At 32.3% G+C, this 17,516-nt stretch overlaps 1 long non-coding RNA gene across 1 annotated transcript; it reads left to right on the forward strand.

The window, feature by feature from the left end:
- Window positions 1–4,563: 4,563 nt before the first annotated feature.
- Window positions 4,564–9,493, forward strand: LOC145162652 (uncharacterized). Its single transcript, XR_013739228.1, has 3 exons — window positions 4,564–4,681; window positions 8,841–8,914; window positions 9,366–9,493. It is a non-coding gene; the product is annotated as an uncharacterized LOC145162652 (long non-coding RNA).
- Window positions 9,494–17,516: the final 8,023 nt, after the last annotated feature.

Here is a 17,516-nt window from a genome sequence, read left to right on the forward strand (position 1 = left end):
ATTTTCAGAATAGCTTAAATGCCAAAAGGGTCCTACCCTCCGGTGTTTTATGTTTGTCCCATGTATGTACATAGTAGTTGAAAAGTATTGTTTAACACTTACAAAACAATATTGCTCGTAGACCTTGAGTTTATTAGTCACAATAAATAGTAGACTAAAACTTAGCAATAATAATGCTAGGTTTCGTTGAAGGAAAAGACGATTGTTAGAAGCGAAGCGCTGTTCGAATTTTGAGTCATCACTTTAACAGGTGAATGCATAGTCCCTTTCATGAACATAATTTTAATACAAGTATTGATTAAAGTATTAAATATATGTTTGTGTGTGAAATATTTGTTATTGCCTTAAATACGTGTTAAGAGCATATCTGATAATATATGATGATTTAGGATACAGAATAAACCTAAATTGATTGAGATGGATATCAGATAGTATCTCCTTATGAGTGTAGGTGAGATATACACGGAGGGTCGAACTTTAATATTTGTCATTGATCCGAGAGCATGGATTAGACATAGGCATTTGTCCTTAGTCCGAGAATATGGAGAGGACATAGTTATTTTTCATTAATCCGAGAGCATGGATTAGACATAGTCAATTGCCCCTAGCCCGAGAGTATGTAATGGGTATAGTTATAAATCCGAGAGCATGGATTAGATATACCTGATCCGGGAGTATGGATTAGGTAAAGAGGTTAATATTAGATCCGAGAGTATAGATCGTGTCGTTGTGAGGATCGACGGGTGGGGTAAAATTGCTTATAAGAGGTGAAATGGTATATATTGTGAGTTCTAAAACGTATATACATATATATATATATATATATATATATATATATATATATATATATATGTGTGTGTGTGTGTGTGTGTGATATAACATTGTGGGATTGAAATCCCTATGTACTCACCAGGTTTCCAAACCCGAACCACTCAGTTTATTTGTATCACATGTATCGATACGAAGACACATTACACTGAGAGATTAAAGGATATGTAAATCATTGGTGTAAATGAATGTAAGGTCTGTTATGCTTATGTTTCTATATTGACAATGACATCCCAAAGTTTTAATATAAACAAAGTATATTTCTTCGGAAATGCTTTGATAATATATTTATCATGTTTTCTGGGAACAAATTCTGCAATATTATTCTTCAAAATGGATACTGTGATTCTTAAATAAGCATAACTAAAATTTTTAAGATGAACGTGAATTAGGGGATGTTACAATATAAGGATGGTTGAAATAAGAGTTGTATGAAAGAAGTTATGACCTTCAGAATGAATTAGGGTTTAGGGAAAACCTTAGTACGTGGGGCGTACCAAGGAAGTACGCAGGGCGTACTGATGCGAGGGAGGTTACGTTGTGCGTAATGGAGAGTACGCGTAGCATAGTGCGAGGCTGGGATTGGGGTGCAAGAGCTCGTACGTTGGGCGTAAAAGGGTCAGATTGAAACCCTAAGTTTTAGGGATGTAACCTATATTAGTTTAATATTAGCCCATTTCCCTCATTTCTAAGTCAGCCTCCATACTCTAAAACCCCTAAATGGACCTTGTAGCCTCTTGGAGGTGTTCTTGAGCTATTGGGAGGCATTGATGCTCATTTTTGCCCTTGGGAAGGAAAGAAGAGAAGCTTGAAGTTGTTTGGAGTGGTGAAGTGGCTTTAGATCCAGAATCATTATCTTTTGGGGAAGCTTTTTGAGGTAACAAGTTTGCATCTTGGCTTGTGTGTGATTAGATCTCTTCATGGCTACTTTATTATGTTATTGGTCTCCTTTTCGGGTCTATGGATGGGTTGGGTTGTCTAAGGGCTTGTGCTTTCAGATTTGGGTTGGTTTTGGTATCCTTGAGCATAAACGTGCAAGCTTTATGTGTATTATGGAGTCATGCATGCATTAAGTTAACCATTAAGTCCCTTTTTAGCTTAAGAGCTTCTTGTAAACGTAAAGTTGGCAACTTTACGTGGTATTCCAGCTCAAGGAGGTCAGATCTGTGGTTTGGAAAGTTTTCTCTTAATGGATTAAGTGAAAATCATGTTTGGGCTGAATAAGGTGAGTACGTTGGGCATACAAGCAGGTACGCGCAACATACAAGCCTCCAAGCGAGTACGTTGCGCGTACGTGCTTGTACGCCCCACGTACTCGGTTTATTGGGCTTTGAGTGTTTAGGCTACCTTTTTGGGTTTGATTTCTTGGGGCTTTGTTGGGCCATCTGAGAATATGTGTTTTGGATTAAGGTCAAGTTATTGGGCTTTAAGGTAAGGCCCTAGTAAGGGTTTGGGCCCAATTTGGAAAATTGGGCCATAACTGGGCTTTAGATGGTTTTTGGTTTGTGGGCCTTTATGATTGGGAGTTTAGGCCTTAGTCTTGGACCAAACTAGGTGAGGATTAAAATGGTCTTTTTACCCCATATATGGATTTTTGGATCCGGTTTGGAACCCAATTGTTAATTGGGTGTTATTTCTTTGATAGCGTGAGGATTCTAGCGGATCAGCAGACAAAGATTAATTGTGGGTTCAGCTGTGGAGGTGAGTCTCCTCACTGTACTTGGCATTTTATATATATATATCGAATGCACCAATGCCAGCCCATTTGGGTTATGTATTATAGAAAGACCAGGGGGTGGCCCTTGGCATTTTGTATGAAAGACCAGGAGGCGGCTCTTAGCAATCTGTATGCAAGACCAGAGTCTGAACTCTAGATGATAATTAGTTAAGTGATTTCAGATTGTATGCTAGTTGTCTTTTCTGATGCTTGCATGGAAGACCAGGAGGTGGCTCCTGGAACTTGTCCGTAAGACCCAGAGTTTTGGCTCCCGGCCTGGCAATGGAATAACGGCAAGACTATGGTTGGCACATAGCATTTTCCATTGATTGTTGGATATATATGATATGTATGGCTCATATGATATGTATGTCATGTGGTATTTGGGAAACTCACCAAGCTTTGTGCTTACAGTTTGTGGTTTATGGTTTCAGGTACTTTCGGTTCGAAAGGGAAGGGCCCGACTTGATCGCAACACATACACCCATGTTTTACGCAATTCGAGATTTTTGGGAATGAACTCTGATATTTGATTTTATTTTAAATACTCTAAATGTTTGAATAAAGGATAAATGAGTGTTTTGATTATGTTTTAAAAATGAAATTTTTACCTTCGTATTTTGGGACGTTACAGTTTTTAGGTTTTTGGCATCAGGATTGTTGATGTTGTTGTGAAGTCTACAACATGCAGTTTTCAAGAATCAAGAAATTGTTAATGGAATATTAACATGACTAAATGCAACTTATAGTTTCAAGAATCAATACATGGTTTCAATAATCAATGTATTCTTTTGGATATGTATGCTTTTAAGAATCAATGTATTGTTTTGAGAATGGTTAGATTTTTAATAGATTATTCAGAATTATTATTAATTCTTTCAAGTTTTCAAAAAATATTCAAAGGCCATAGTGTATTATATCAAGAATGTAGCTTAGTTTTTTGTAATTCTATCGAGAATGAAGTTTATTATTATATGATTGGTTTAATCTTTTAGTAGATTCTTCTTAGGTATGTTTTTTTTGTAGGTTTATGTATTTCTACTTGAATTCCTTATTAAAAAAAACCATTTATTATATATATATTTTCCAAGAGTGTTTCTGCTTTTTGAAAATGAAAATAAACTAAATAAATACCTAAAATCCGGATTTAATTATTATGTTGATTAAAATAAGGATACACAAAATATACATATTATCTTTAAAAAAGATTTGAAATTTGAATTTAAATAATAATAATAATAATAATAAATGAAATTGTATTCTTTACAAAATGATTATTATTTTTATTGATCCAATGGCTATGAATGAATTACACATTTATACAATAGATGTTATTTACATTTGAACCTAACACACACACACTCTCTCTCTCTCTCTCTCTCTATATATATATATATATATATATATATATATATATATATATATATATATATATATATATAAGAGTTAGCTTCAAATCTATCTACTATCTATTGTGTGCATGTAGGATTGATTCTGGACCAATCATTTTAGTTATTTTAAGAAAGTAATTAATGCATATTAAATGCTAAATATTTAATTAATACACATTATATCTTCAACATTTAATATGCATTAATTATTTTTTTAAAATAACTAAAATTATTGGTCCACAATCAATCATATATACACACAATAAATAGTTAGAACAAAATAACCTAACCATATATATATATATATATATATATATATATATATATATATATATATATATATATATATATATATATAGAGAGAGAGAGAGAGAGAGAGAGAGAGAGAGAGAGAGAGAGAGAGAGAGAGAGAGAGAGAGAGAGAGAGAGAGAGAGAGAGAGAGAGAGAGATGTGTATATTATTATATCAATGTGTATCTAAATATTGACAAACAATTCAAAAATATATTAAAGTAAATTAAGATAATAATTAACTATTTTTATTTCAATTTAATCCCCTAAATTAGGTAACAAATTAACTATACCCAAAGTTATTTCATTCTGCCTCTCTTCTCTATGTATACGGCCGCTACTTCTAGGGTTTCTTTATCAGAACCACCGTAATACGTGGTATTCGAACCATCATTTTCGTCGTATTTTGTTACTTATCCGTTTCGATTGATCTTCCAGCCTTTCTCTTCTGTCGGTATGTCATTCTTTCCATCTTTATCTGATTTTTTATACAAGTGAAATTGAGTTTTGATCAAGACGGGGTGTTTAACGAACACGCACCAAACAAAAACATGATACTCATGGGTTATTCATTCATTTGTTATGTTTGGTGATTAGGAGGATATTTTTGTTCTAATTTCTTTTCTTCAAATCGTTGTTTTATAAATTGTTTTAGATCTATTTTTTCTTAATTATATCGGCAGAATACCAATGTTGATTGTTTTAGAATTGATCTTTTGTAATTGATTAAATATTTATTCAAAAAGCCTTAGACTATTGCTAATGTGATTAATAGGATTATGCTCAACTTTGATTATGGTGTGGATTCTGTGTGATTTTTTTAAGTTTGTTTATAGGCATATTTAACATGATAACAAATGCTAACGAATATAAATTATATACTTCATATTATCAAGTAATTCTACATTGGGAAGTCATAATGATGTGTATAAATTAATTATTATAAAACTACCATTAAAGCACGTTTTTGTTTTTATGTATTTCTTTCAAGAATGTGTCACTTTTGATGTAATGTTTTCAAAGACGTATCAAATTTTTATGCAATTCTTTCAAGAATGTGTGAGCTTTTGCTGTAATTCTTTCAAGGTTGTATCAATTTTAAATGATGATTATTAATACGATCTTTTTTTTAATGTACTCATTTCATAGATCTTTATTGTTCGCAATTTCATCATATATGGTCACTCTCTCGGTTATTGGTCATATGCCTCTGTTCAATTACTTCAAAATGACTTTTATATCGCTCATTTTTGTATTTTATATTCTTTTGACTTTTCAATAACTTAAATTATCATTTCTATAAATCTTAGAAAAAACTTCAAAAGGCCAAACAAGCTCCTTAATCCTACAATCACCGTCTATTCTCTCTTCAAAAGGTCTCTTTTTAATCTCCAATGCCGACACCGGTAAAAATCAAGAGCCAACACCTACTGAAGACAACTAAAAATATTATTTGTTTTATCTATTATCTAGGTATCCAACGCCACACTCTATCAAGTCACCACGACCAACACATACATACGTACATACATACATACATACATACATTAATTTGAGTGATTGATTTGATCAAACTAGGAGAGAGATCCAAGTGATTGATCAGAGAAATCAATGTTGATTAGAGTAGTTAATCAATAGATTTGAGTGACTAATCTGAGCAATTAGTTTTTATCGGAGTGATTAATATCAATTAGAGTAATTAACATGAATGATCGATTTAAGTGATCTGAGTGATAAATTTGAATGATTAATTAATCATTGATTTAAGTAATATGAGAGATTAAATTGAGAAAATGGTTTGAACGACCTGAGTGAATAATTTCGATAAGTTATGAACTCGTAATAATATTCGAAGATATGATTTATAATATACCAATATGTTGAGTGTCTAGTTGATATCCATTATGTGGAAGGCTTAGTGATAATGACAAGGATGATAATCATGGAATAAAAGCAGATTTCTTAATATTAATTATGATAATTTAGAGAATAACAAGATAGAAATAAGATGAAGTATGAGAGTATGATTTGGAGTAAATATATAACTCCTAAATTTGATATGAAGTGAGAAATTACAGTAAGAACTTTTAATCGAGATGAGAGATGATTAGATCAGATATGAGATTGATATTCCTTCGGGAATGAGATTGACATTCGTTGGGAATGAGTATGTGTTATGAGTTGATGCGTCACGGGCTGACACTGTTGCTATTTGTTGATGTGTCACGTGTTGACACTGTTGCTATTTGTTGATATGTCACGGGCTGACACCGTTGTTATTCGTTGATTTGTCACGAGCCGACATTGTTATTCGATATTTATTGGAAAGTCAGGTGCTGACATTGTGATGTGATATTGAGTTAAATGTTACGAGTTGATAAACGACAAGGTTTGATTACAAGGAAAAATAGGATATTATGATTGTGGCATTATGTATGATTATGATGCATACAATTAGCAATTACATAAATTGATCAAAGTAACCGATCTGAGTGATTGACCTGAGCAATTGATTAGAGTGAATGATTTGGTTTATTGTGTAATTTGAGTTTTTAAACTACAAAAAAAAGGAGTTCTAATAAAGAATGTACAAGCCTACAAAGTTGGACAAAAAGTTATTAGAGGCTGATTTGTTAAATGTGACGGCTGCAAAGTGTCAACTTTGAAGCCTAATAACTTGATATTTATAGCTGATTAGGAATAACTTTGTAAACTAAAGTTATGGTCTATATAACAAAGAATACATAGGAAGAAGATTCAGACAGAGCGGATGTGTAGTGAATAAGATATGGTTATTTCAAGATGGTTGTTCAAATACGTGAAAATTACTGAAATGTTCAAGACCTTCATGTTCACAGCTGAATAATTCCAATTTTGGACACATTCAGATGGAGCGAGTTACATAAAATTTGTAGTGATCCTAACAGGATTTCCAACGATATAAATATTGTTCAAATTAGAGTTCGTATGATTGATTACAAGGCTGGAAGGATTGAGAAAAACCATAAATTTTGCTCCCGAGTCGAGAGTAGTAAGGGTGATTAATGTGGGGAGTCGTTCCAATTGAATTGAGCGATCGGAGTGATTAAATTGAGCTATTGATACTGATCTGAGAGATTGACCTAAACAATTAAGATTAATTCAAGTGATTGACTTAATTAGAGTGATTGATTAGAGTAATCTGAATGATTGATATGAGGATTTGATGTTAATATAAGTCATTGATTTAATTGATCTGAGTAAATGATCTGATTAATCGATTGAGTTGAGTAATCGATTTAATTGATATGAGTGACTGATTGATTGATCTATTGAGATGAGTGATCTGAGTAATCGATCTGAGTGATCCGTGTGATTGATCCAATTTATCTGAGTAATTGATTCAAGTGATTGATCTGAACAATTGAAATTTATTTAGGTAATTGATAATGATCAAAGTGAATGATCTGAGTAACTGATTTTTGATCAGAGTGATTGACATTGAATAGAGTAATTTCTATGAGTATTTACACTCGTGACTTCAGGATGAGTTGTAAGTCAAGTGCCAAATGATTATTGACGGAGACTAAGTGAAATGTGTGCTTGAGTTATGATAATGAGTTGAGCTAAATATAAGATATGATAAGAGTAATAGATTTGTAATTGTCGGGACCTTTTTCACTAGATTAGTAGCACGATATTTCAAGAGATTCCGAGGACGGAATCGTTTGAAGGGTAGAAGTATTGTAACACCCATTTTTTGTAATAGGCGTTATTTAACGAAATATAGATATTATGAGTTGAGTAAATGAGATAAAGCCTTGAGTTGCTTTATTTTTAGAAATGATATTTAGCAAAAGATAATTAAATAATGTTATAGAGTGATTGAGGGGATTTCGTGGATATAAAGATAATCAAATACGGAGTCCGTATGAGGAAGTTATTATCGTTTGAAGATTTGATGAAAGTACGCTGCTATATTGAGAAAGTCAACGAAAATCAAGCCAACGGCCAAACCTTTGATCCTCACGACGTGAGTGATGTTTCCTCACGACGTGAGCAACATGAATCGACGAAAACACGTAGCGAAAGAGCAGGACACGTGGCAGAAACCGGTCTAAACATTTCTCACGACGTGAGCATCCCCAGAGTATAAATATGAGTGTTTTGAGTCGTTTTGGAGTATTTTTGGCGTTCGTGAGGAGAGATGCTGCTCGGGATCCATTCTCGGGAGTCTATATCGGAGATGTTATGTTGGCGTATGGGTGATACAGAGTTGAGTTGCGGGATACATTAAGGTATCTTTTACCCGATAAATTGTATTTATGATATTTGATTATTATTAGATATATTAGACCCATGTAAGGGTTACGAGTATCCGTGATATGGAGTTGTTATGAACCTGTTGGTGAGATTAGTGAGAAAATCTTATGATTAATATCATGTTTGGTTGGCAAGGGTTATAAACCCTATTGCTTGGGAAATACCTAATATGAGAGATTTAGCCATGGGCTTACGGGTTAGCCTATTATGATAATATTATGATATTTGGTTATTGTTATTATAAGAGGTCACAGGGTATAATTATTAGTGAGTCTGGGCAAGTTCTGAGGTACTTGTTATTTGATAAATAGGTGTTATTATGTGACGAGCTGCTAGATAGTGGAAGAGCAAAGCTGAGACTGGAATAAGTCTATCGACTATCCAGGTGAGTAACACTACTCTAACATCTATTGTTGTGATAATTGTGATAATTATTATATGGTTGATTATTATTGACAATACTTAATTGTTGATTGATATATTGAGAAATAGATAATTATTGAGAGATTAGATTATGTTAATAGATTGATATTTGATTGATAAATATACTCTAATTGAAAGATAGAAATTATTTGATATATTGGTAATGGATCGAGATATTGAATATGAGGGAGGTATTGATTATTGATAAGATAAATATTTGAGAGATAGATCATTACTGAGAGATTGATCACCTGATGAAATCACTATACAGGATATGTGACAATTATGTGAAATTTATATAATTTGCATTAATTGTATGATTTTATGCTTTATCTGATTTATCTTATTATGTTATAGTAGTTTTTATTCACTAAACCGTGAGGCTTACGTTTTTATGATAATCTGTTTTGCAGGTAGATTTATTGTGACGCTCGGCTCGATCCTATGCTTGCTGCCAACACGATCCTTGTGATAACTTCTTGTATACCAGAGTGCCACTATACACCAAGATTATTTGTAAAACTTTTAAATGATTTTGTTTGATAAATTTGGGTATACCTTGGTAGGAAACACATATGGGCGTTACACCTTACAAAAGTTTTGTTTCTTTTTTCAAAAGTTTTAAATTTTTATATATTTTTTTATAACCATCATTAGAAATGAATTGTTAATATCAATTTGGTTCCAAAACTTTTGTTCAAATTTGTCGTTATCAATGGAGGTTTTTGGAATATTCAACATAGTCGCACGATTCCTTAGGTAATGTTTGTTTGGTTGAATGGAATGGAATGAAATGAAAATGGTTTAAACTATTGATAGTTAACTGAATGGTTAAGGTGAAAATATATTTTATATCTTTGAAAATGCTTTTGATATGATCTTACGATCATTATCTTGCAAAACAAAAAACTATCATATGACTTGCCTCCAATGCTTACTGACTCATTCACACCAAATTCTCGTAAGATCAAAAAAATAAAAATATAATATACCAACTCGTAGAGTTCCTTGCAATTTTACTAGGTGCATGATAACTTAACTATTTAAACTCAGATAGAATCAAATAACTTAGTGTAAAATTTATACTCTAAAAATAAAATCACAACCGTGCAACTTTTTGTAAAATTTACATTTAATTAAAAAATAAACTTACTAAACTCCCATTTAAGTACCCATAGTAGTGACATCTTTAGATATGAAAAACACTTTATCTGTTGTTGATTAACATCTAGATATCAAAATGATCCTTTTATTTATATTTATTAATAAAAAGGATGATAGTTCTCAAATCTAAAAGTTCAATGCCTACTTTTGGAGGTAAATAATTATTTATACCTAAATAAAGTATTACATGATTGACAACATCAATGGTTTGATGCAATTCAATATAAAAAGGAAAATAAATCAAAGTAATAAATCTTTTAAAAAACCTAAAGTGTTGAGTTTGAAGAAAAATTGATTCACATTTGATAGAGTGAAGGAAAACAAACACACATGAAGCTTTGGGTCTCGATTAAACTCACTTACACTAACATATTTCAACATATTCTTGCTTGTGATTTGCAATTTATTTCAGTAAGAATAAATAATCAAGCAAGACATCAAAGAACATGAAATGAAAGAAGTAATCGGAAAGCCATATGCACATATAATGGCTCACCTAAAAACATTTAAAAATCAATACAAAGATTAGGACTAATATATATGGAGAGGGTTTGAAAAAATAGACTAATATGTCCAAATCTGGAGCAATATAGAAATAATATTAAACCTGAATTTTTTTGGAAATCGATCAGGTTGTGAGCGTATTTAAGGTCTCTGGTGAGTTGTGGTGTTTCATTATTGCAAGAATCATTGATATTATCTGCGACATACTTCGAAACCCATTACTCAATACCAAATCAAAATCAAGATATCACAATCCAAAACCTCTTCTAAAAACACCTTCACCCATGGGCATTTTAGTAATCTTTTTAATTAGATAAAGATTACATCTCTATAAAGAATTTACATATTTAAGATGATTTGGAAAATAGAACTGGTTACTTAAAGTATAAGAATCCATCATAGAACCTCAGTAGGGTATAAGAATGCAAAAAGATGGTTAAAAGAGGGAAAATTAGACCTATAAGATCCCCTGGTTCATGAATTTTGTTCCAATGAAGTCTTTATTGTACCCAACATCATAGATCCTAAAAAGTAAACTCATAGTAAAATCACAAAAATTAACCCCTTCAAAGATACGAAATTTCTATTGACTACATAGAGTTAAATATCAAAGATCAGGTCCATTCCTTTGTCTAACACAAACAAAAAAACATAGTTTTCAAACCATCGTGTAACTTCCTTCATTTGTGGGCCAACAACCATCAAGATTATACACAAAAATTTCATTAAAAAGGTTAAAGAACCTATACGTGCCTCTTCAATGTTGTATTTTACCTATCTACATAAATGAGATTACCTGAGAAGAAGATCAGGGGAGTAAAATTCTAGATATGAGAAAGAAGATTAATTCTAGATGAATGAGAGAATTATTTAACCGACCCAATAAGATTAACATTCATATTCTAGAATCATATGAAAATTCTTCACAATCTTGGACTTGTAAAGATATCCCTTGTCGGAGTTATTCCTTCCCATCTTGGATAACAGGTACCCGTTTCCAAATCATATACGCATAATAACAACAAAAATCAAGATTGATCGCTTATAGAGGATATTAAAGTAAGGTTTTCCTCTTATTTACTTTGGTATACTTCACCGGTGAGTATAAATGATCTACTCGATGGCCCTTTTCTATTATCAAATAAATCGGTATCAATGTAGATAGGGGCGGTGGAAGTGAGAGGTGACAACCGTCAAAATTCGAGACAATTCTAGATTTGAATAAACTTAGTTGCACGTGTTGGCACGACATATTCTTGACTTAGTAACTACAAGCTAAGTTGTGACCTACTAAAAACATGAAAATAATTAGAAACGAGGGATAATGTGCTTAGATTTTACATTGATACATGAATTCTATAGCTACATTAACTATAACAACTATCGAAATTGGGGTCAATCCTTGACTTGAACATCTTTGCATGAATCATGTAGACACATCATGCACGTGACCTAGAAATAGAAATTAGGTCAGAGTCTCATAGGAACTTAAGTTAAAATTGAAAGCTAGTACTAGTATACTTGATTCTTCAGTTTCACTTGAATCTCGAAATCACTACATGGAAATGCGAATAAACCGACAAAAATAAATTACAAACATGATTTCTAACTAGAGTAAGAGTTAGGAAACTCAAAAATAATTTGAAGTCTCAAAAATTCAATTTATTTTCATATCCAAAGATTAACAAATTCCTTAAAACCCTAAAAACCCTACAAACCTAAATTTTTATAAATCTAACATCAAAATTTATAAAAACGGTTATGCACCTTATAATAACATCTTAGAATAAATAAAATTTGGAAATATAATCAAGGAAAATATAATTTAATGTATCAATATATATACCTAATTATTAGTTTAAAAATCAAGAGTTTTATGAATTAAAACTAGACCAAAATTACATTTTATAAAAATTGGAATTTTTTTTATAAAAACTAAGGATTTAAAATTTAAAATAATGAAATTGAGATGAGAAATCTCTTATCCACCAAAATTCGGCCTACACCTCCGAAGACAACCCACTTTCCAAGTTTTCCATAATTTTGATTACTTCCACACCCTTTTCCTTCCTCACTTCTCTGTCTAAAATTTTTCTCTTCATTCTCTCTAGAAAAATACGAACTTAGAAGCAAAATCTGTGGGATAGATTTTTCCATTCTATTATTCATGAGTCTATATACATTTCTATATTTTGGTGACCGATGTTGGTGGAGAGAAACCCCAAAGAGATGACGAAGAGATTGGGTATCCAGAGAGACAAAATCACTATTTTCTCTCTTTTCTTCTCTCTAAAACGCTCATTCTTTTCCTCTATGAATCAGCCCCAAAACTCACAAATTTTCAGCTAAATATCCCTCATTTTACTCAAAATCTTCATCCCTTTTAAAGCATTCATCTAGGTAAACACAATTTCCTATCATTTCCTTCAAACTTACATGATCTTTCTTACATTTTCTTCTTTTTCTACACCATTGTTTCTGAATATTTGTATACATGTTCTTGCATGTCAATTTTGATGGTGATGGCGGTAGGATTTCACCTAAACACGACATGAATGTTGCGAATGGTGAAGTCCCATGACCCAAACCTATGTAAAAATTAAAATAAACCACTTTTATGCTAGTTTTGATGAAGAAATCACATTATGAACCTATGATTTCTTTCAAAAACAACTTTTTTAACTTTTCAAACCTAAGCATGGCCTTAAACCAACATGCATGTGTTGACCTTAAAGTCTAGATGCTTGATGATCAAAGTATGTTGTTAAAAGCTTCAAATATGTTTATAAAAGATTGTAATGCACAAAAAAGATCCAAAAAACCTTTTCTAGTCAAACCTGATTTTTCTCCGGAACTCGGTAACAAAAAACCATAGATCCATAGGTTGCATATACACTTAGGTATGGTTAGCTCACAATATATTTAATGTGAATCTTATGTTATCCATAAAAGTTGCACATTCTCTTTATAACTTGTTGATGGAGCTCGTGTGGTTTACTGGCATGCAAATTTGAGAGTATAGGTAGAGAATGATGTGGAACTTGCGAATCTTAAGTGTAACTTGAGCTGGGGACCACACGATTTTGTATGGTTGATTCACCATCTGCTCAGTGATCCGCGTCGACCCCATCATTGAATTTGAGATGAACGTAATCCGAGATTAACATGTCATTGATAGTCAATGAATCTTAAAAAACTAGAAATTTCGTGGTGATCGAAATTGGAAAAGGGTTTTGCCTACCCAAATAACTGTATGGTGTGTTTACGACATCCCTTTACACATCATGAAGCCAAATATGGATCCTTGCCTTCTTAAATAATTTTATTTAGGGTAATTATTTTCTAAGGATAAGTAAAACAAACTATAATGGAATTTGATATTGAATGATGTCTATAACCTTATCCACTAAATCTACTGCTATAAAACCTTTGAAAGGATTAGCTATGAGGATAATCAATCTTATCAAATTTGTAGTTTGGGAATAGTTCTCATAAACGAAAGAAAGATCATGCCTTTGATAAAGCTCTTCCTACGTTACTTCCAACATTGCATTCTAAACTGTTAGAAAGAGCAGTTATCAAGTGTAAGTTGTAAACTGACATATTGAAGTATAATGGAATTTCCTTGAGTTACGAGTTGACTAGGTTTAGTCGACTACCTGACATGTGCATATAATCAGTTCATTCTTATTTTGATATGAACAACTTGGAATGTCCACTAACGAGTTGTGTAGCATGTTAGGGTTTCCTTTTAGAACTAACATGGCCAATCAAGAAACTCAAACTTCAAAATACTCCCATATTTTTGCTATCATGAATAGAAGCGTCAAGAGGAAGAAAGCCAATTTCCCATGGGTTAAAATGCGATTAGTGTTGGTAAACCTAATCTAGTCCCAAATGCCAATGACAAAGGAATGCCTATTCTGAGACATGTTCTGATAGCTATTCGTTTCCATAATAAGAAACAGACTAATAAAGTATACATGCCTAATATATATATATATATATATATATATATATATATATATATATATATATATATATATATATATATATATATATATATATATATATATATATATATATGAGGTGAAAGGACTGACACATGGAGAAAGTAATTTGATTATGGATTACGTGCCCATGATACTATCCATAGGATCAAAAGAAAACTAGTTCTCCTATGTTTGGTGTTTAATCAGATATATGCATTTATAATACCATTGGAAAATTACTTTTAAACCTTTAGTATTTTACTAAGGATTAGGTACTAACATTTGTAAGAATGTGCAATGACTAAAATGAAGTAAGAAGATTGAAACATGGAGAGGATAATTTGATCATGATTGTCAAGCCCTTGCTACTATTCATGGGATAAAAAGACCACTCTCCAAAATGTTTAGCCTATGGTGTTATAATTGAAATTATTTATATTATGATTCATGAGATAGTTGTGAATTATTTAAATGTGGAGAATTCTAACATGTTAAAAGAAAGTCATCAAATCTATGAAACTATTATAGTTGCAATAGTTTAAAGTTGATTTGAATATTTCAATAAGGTGTATTGTTGTGGTGCAAATATCTGTTAAAATTAGTTTACTTAATGGATCATTCAGATTGACCACAATATGTACTGATTCAAATACATCCAAAAGGTTCGGGTGAAATGTATTTATGGAACCATAGTCTTGGATACATAATTGAGAAATGAATTACCAAGTATCTAGTTGGATCGGATTTTGGATATCTTTTGACTTGGAGTCTCATGATAAATGCAAATCCTGTTTATCAAAGATAGATGATGAATACATCACCGAGTGATGGAAATATCTGTTGGAATTAGTTTGCACTAATAGACCATTCAGATTAACCACGATACATGGTAAGACCGACTTCGTATGAATATGAGTCTGGAGCCTTTCAGGTCTTTAGAGCTATCATAAAGCGAAGTTAAGAATCAATTAGGCAATTGGATGAGACACTTATAGTGAGCATCTCAGTCCAAAACCTTATCGATCATCTAAGTAACAGTGAAATAGTTTAATGATCTATCTCCACCCAAAACACTACCACTAGGAAGTGTTAGTTGGATAGAGAAACACATCATTCATTGATTTTATACTAGATGAGTCGCATTTTGCATACTAATTATTCATGGATTGTGTCATGAATAGTGTTACCATAAGTCTTTTGGTCTTGTACCAACTAAGTAGGTTCATGAAACACTCTATGATATGTGAAGCGGGATTCGATCCTCACTAGAACATATGGAAGTATACGATTGTATGGCTTACGCTCAGCGTAAAGCGCTTGATAATCTAGAACTTAGAATACAAATGTGTTATCTCGTTGGAGAACCCATCAAGCATTTTGAATAATTGTTCAACAATCCTTTTGACAACAAAGTGTATGTTGCTCGAAGTGGGGTCTTCCAAGAGAAGGAGTTGAGTTCCAAAAGGGATAGTGGGAGCCACATTGATCTTGATAAGTTCCGAGAGTCAACCAACGAAGAACCTAAATTTGGATCTATCATTCAATTCAAGATTAAAATAGCTATTGAGGAAACTGGCATACCTCCACCTCTTCCTTATAGATATGATAGAGGACATCATACGCCTAGTTATATAAGAGTTTATATTACTGAGGTAAATGAGTGACTAGTATGGAGCAATCAGAGTATACCAACTATCGGAAGCTATGGTAGGCCCTAAAGGCGACAACATGGAAGGAGGACATAGAGAGCGAGATTCAGTCCATGTATGTGAAAACTTAGTAGATCAAGCACTTGGTATGAACCATTAGGTATAAGTGGATCTTTAAGAAGTGACAAGCATTGATAGGAACAATCACATAATCAAACCAAGATAGGTTGTGAAGGATGTGCAAGCTTAATAAGGTCATTTATGGACCAAAATAAGCACCTCGCAAGTGCGATCATTATTTTATGAGAAAGTTCAAAGTTTTTGCATTTCGAGAAATAGAGATGAGCCATACATATATCAAAGATAGTTGTAGTAATTGGAATCGTTGTTTCAATTAGAAAGTTCAAGGAGTTTGAATTTCGAGAAACATAGATAAACAATATATATATATATATATATATATATATATATATATATATATATATATATATGTCAATGCTAGTGGGAGCATTGTAGTCACCCCTGTATTGTACATATATAATATACGGTTCATAGGAAACTATGTTCTAACTTAGCTAGTGTAAAAGCTTGGCTTGGTATGAGAATTTTTTCGCTATGATATACATGGTAAATACAAAACATGTACATAATAAGGATCTATGGAGATAGATCAAAGTGATTCATTGGATTAAGCCAAAGTACATGGACTCTTGAGGAAACTCAACATACAGAACATGGAAAGGTTCGTGCTTAATATGGCATGGAATTATGCAATACTAATGTTGTAGTTTTACTACCGAGCTAGAGGAAATGAGTCGTGTTCCAGATGCTTCTGCTATGGGATCGATCATATATGCCATGTGATGTACCAGATCTGATGACTCGTATGCCTTGAGCATGACAAGTTGTATTTGATCAATTTGGCAAGAATCAACGAATCAAGATCAAGAACATTCTTAAATGTCCTAGGAGGATAGAGGAAATGATCTTGATAGTATGGAAAAGATCATTGTAAGAGTTACATTGATGCTAAGTTCCACACCGATAAAAACGATTTCGTTCGCAGTCGGAATTCATGCATTTACTGAATGGTGATGTATTAGCATGGAAGAGTACCAAGTAATACACCATAGTGGATTTAACAAACTTAGAGTATATTAGGGAGAGAGAGAGAGAGAGAGAGAGAGAGAGAGAGAGAGAGAGAGAGAGAGAGAGAGAGAGAGAGAGACCTTAACATAATTTATTAAAAGTAAGG

This window comes from Lactuca virosa, chromosome 3 (assembly GCF_052849685.1).
Source record: "Lactuca virosa cultivar CGN04683 chromosome 3, Lactuca_virosa_CGN04683_v6, whole genome shotgun sequence".
In the NCBI taxonomy this organism is placed as follows: Eukaryota; Viridiplantae; Streptophyta; class Magnoliopsida; order Asterales; family Asteraceae; genus Lactuca; species Lactuca virosa.